This window comes from Struthio camelus, chromosome 11, assembly GCF_040807025.1.
Source record: "Struthio camelus isolate bStrCam1 chromosome 11, bStrCam1.hap1, whole genome shotgun sequence".
Taxonomy (NCBI): domain Eukaryota; kingdom Metazoa; phylum Chordata; class Aves; order Struthioniformes; family Struthionidae; genus Struthio; species Struthio camelus.
In genome coordinates this window covers 2,777,014-2,780,323 of record NC_090952.1, presented here as the reverse complement: position 1 = coordinate 2,780,323, position 3,310 = coordinate 2,777,014, and the positions used below count along the sequence as shown (strand labels likewise).

The 3,310-nt window shown below is 68.1% G+C and overlaps 1 long non-coding RNA gene across 1 annotated transcript; it reads left to right on the top strand.

The window, feature by feature from the left end:
* Window positions 1-670: 670 nt before the first annotated feature.
* Window positions 671-2,966, top strand: LOC138068765 (uncharacterized). Its single transcript, XR_011143516.1, has 3 exons — window positions 671-793; window positions 2,119-2,360; window positions 2,632-2,966. It is a non-coding gene; the product is annotated as an uncharacterized lncRNA (long non-coding RNA).
* Window positions 2,967-3,310: the final 344 nt, after the last annotated feature.

Sequence of the window (3,310 nt, the reverse complement as noted above, 5' to 3'; positions counted from 1 at the left end):
GTTGGACTAGATGATCTCCAGAGGTCCCTGCCAACCTCAACCATGCTGTGACTCTGTGGAGCCGGGCGCGGGCCCCCCCGAGCTCAGCGCGGGACTACACAAGCCCGCGGAGACCCGTGCGGGGCCGTAGGAGCCCCTCGGGCTGGACGAGGGGCTGTGCAAGCGCCGCGCAAGCCCGCACGAGCCTGGGCAGGACTGTATGAGCTGGGGGAGAGCGGCCTGGGACCGGGCGAGCCCGTCGGGGGCGACCCGGGCCGGGAGGAGCTCGGCGGGGCCTCGACGTGGGTCACACGAGGCAGCGCCGCTTCCTGCCTGCCCTGCCCGCAGCCCCTGCCCTGCCCGCGCACGGCGCCTGCCCTCCCCGCTGCCCTCTGCCGCCGGCGACAGCCGACCGGGCGGCGACGGGCGGGAGGACGGGGGGACAGCGAGGGGGACACTGAGGGGGGACAGCGGGGACCGCGTCCCTGGCGCCGGCAGCCCCGGCCCCGCCGCCCGCCCGCTCGGCGGCGCCCACGGCCGCCGGACGCCATCTCCGGCCTCTCTCCGCTCCCTCCCGCCCTCCGCCCGGGCCGCCGCGGGGATTGGCCGGCCGGGCCAGCTGCCTCTCGGCCATTGGAGGGCGCCTGCGCGCCGCCCGCCGCTGATTGGCGCCCCGCTCCCGCCTCTGGCCGGGGGGGAGGGGAGCGAGCGGCCGGCGGCGAAGATGGCGGCGGGGTGGCTGGCTGTGTGGTGGCGCCTGGCGGCGGCGGCCGGGTCCCGTCGCGTGGCGTCGCGTGGCGTCGCGTCCTGTGTGGTGCGGTGGCGCGGCGCTGCTGGAGAGCGGCAGGCTGCGGGACGCGCGGCGGGTCGTGGCGCGGCGGGGCTCGGGGGCGGCGGGGGGGCCGGGCCGGGCGCGGGGAGGCGGTCGGGGCGGCCGGTCGCTCTCGCCTGGGCAACGCGCAACGGTTGTGGCAGCGCCGTTGGCAGCGCGGCGGGACCAAGCGGGACGTGCGCGATGGTGCCGGCCGCGAGCTGCTGGCAGCACCGGCGGGCGCCGCGGAGGAGCGAGCGCCGGCAGCGGAGCGCTGGGTGTCTGCGGGCGCTGTTTGCCGGCCCGTGCAGCGAGTGCCCGGCGGGCTGCGGGCGGCGCCGGAGGAGGGAGCGTTGGCAGCCGGCAGCCGGGCTGTCCGGAGCGCCGGGGAGGGGGCAGCGCTCGGGCAGGGGCTTCCCTGGCGGCCCCGAGGCGGCTGGGTGGCGCTTCCCGCCCCGCCGGGGGCTCGTCCGCTGCCGGGGGCGGCAGGTTTCCAGCGCGGCTGCCGCCCTTCCTCGGGCTTTCTTCGGGTGCGGGTGTTGGCAGGCTGGTTCCCAGCCTTGTGGGAGCAGCTGGAGCCTGGTGGTGGCGCGGCGTGTTGTGGCGCTGGTGCGGGGTCCTTCCTTGTCTGTCTGTCTGTCAGTACAGAGCTTTCAGCCTTTGCTGTAGAAAGTGGAATCAGAGCGTATCATTTGGCCAGGGGGAAAAACCATCTTTGAAGTTCATAACCAGAAGGTGTGTTTTACTGGCGAGGCTGTTTTGGGGTTTCAGCTGCCTGGGGAGCTGAGAAGCGTAGTGGGAGCTGTGTCCTGTCTCTGCAAGATCTCTGTCTGCTTCCTTTGTGGCTGCTGGGAGCTGACGTGCTCACTGAGAGCTCGGTTGTGTTTCTGCGGTTGTGTTTGTCGGTTCTGTTGTCTGGGTCAGTTCAACGTGGCCGCTTTGTCTGCCTGAGGGGACAACTGGGGCGTGCAGCTCCCGCTGCCAGAGGGCTGTGGGGTGTTTCAGTTCCCAGTAGGTCATGACCGACTGGGTTTTGCTCCCCGGGGCTCCTCTCCGCAGGTAAGGCCGGTGGGAATGTCTCGTGCCAGGGGAAGGGGCTCTCTGGGACAGCTCTGGCTGGGCTGCAATGTACTGGAGCGTAGGAGGGACTGGAGGACTTTGGACTTGCTTCTCTTTGGCTTTGCTTTTTGGAGTTGTTGGAGCTCCCTTGCCTTTTTAGGGAAGCAGGGGGCACTAAAGAGGAGAGGGAGCGTGAGTTGTGCGCAAGAGATGCTGTTGCTGTGTTGTGGTGCAGTGCCAGACTCGAGAGAGGGTCTCTCCTTTTCTAGGTGTCTGGGCGTCCCCTGCAGCCCACGCAGTAGGAACGTTGTGTCCCCTCGGCATTTCTGTACTGTGCCGGTGCCTTCTCCCTGAAGGCAGGCCTCTTGGTGTTCAGCGCTGTCGCCTTGCACACGAAGGAGGAGGAGAAATGGGCCTGAGCTGCGTATGGGAGGAAGAGGCGTTTTGCCCATCACTGGCAGCGCGCAGAGAGCAGCGGCGCTCGGGCTCCTTCCGAGACCTTTGAGGCCTGGTAGGTGCCAGACAAGCTACGGCTCTGGTTTTGATTTATTTCATTATTATTATTGTTTTTTCATATTTGGGGCCACTAGTTGTGTGCCTTTCTGCTCTGTTTTCAGCAGGAGCCGTGCTCTGTGGATGCGCTGAAGGCCAGAAGGCAGAGCCGCAGTGCGCAGAGCCCCAGCGCCCGCTCCCCAGGGGGGATGCGGGGTCGGGCCCGAGTGTTGAGAGAGGGAAAGTGCCTGGTCCTGCTCTTTCTGAAGAGCTCTGTTTTGTTTTCCTAGGTGCTGGTTGCTGGCAAGAGCTGCTCTTTCATCTCTTGCCCACCCCTCCCGCAGCTCTTTGGGGCCCCAGCTTCAGACTCCAGCTGCACTGAGGAAGTGACCTGCTTTCCCAGAGACCCCCCCACCCGAAGGAGCAAGAATCCGGCTTTGGCCTTCACGCACCCCTCCAGGAGCTGCTGCAGCAGGAAGGCGGCCTGCGCCTGCCAGCTCGTCCTGCTCCCCAGGAAGAGCCAAGTGGGACTCGGGCATGGTGGCACCACGCGAAGGTGTTTGGGCTCTGGGCAATAAAACTTGGCGCGAGCCCCAGCTGAGGCGAGGTGCCATGTGCTGTGTTCTGTGCGCGGTCTCTGTTCACGCCTGCTCGCAGCTTGCCGAAGGCTGCGTTCTCCCTGCTCGGGGAAGAGCTCCTGGCTGCAGCGCTGGAGCGGAGAGGGGGCAGCTGGCAGCCGGGGCCATCTCGCTGCAGTAGGTGAGAGCTCCTGTCCCAAGGGGCTGTTTCTCCTCGCCCCCAGGTTGGCCCTTTCTTTGAGCAGGGGCCCTGGCAGCCCAGCTCCAGCCCGGGAGGCAGCGGGGAAGGCCGGGGCGACGAGGGAGCAGCGAGCGCTCCTTGGCCTCAGGGCTTTGTGTGGGGGCAGCCACTGGGCAGGGCTTTTTGGTGCCCCCCACCAAAGCCCTGAGG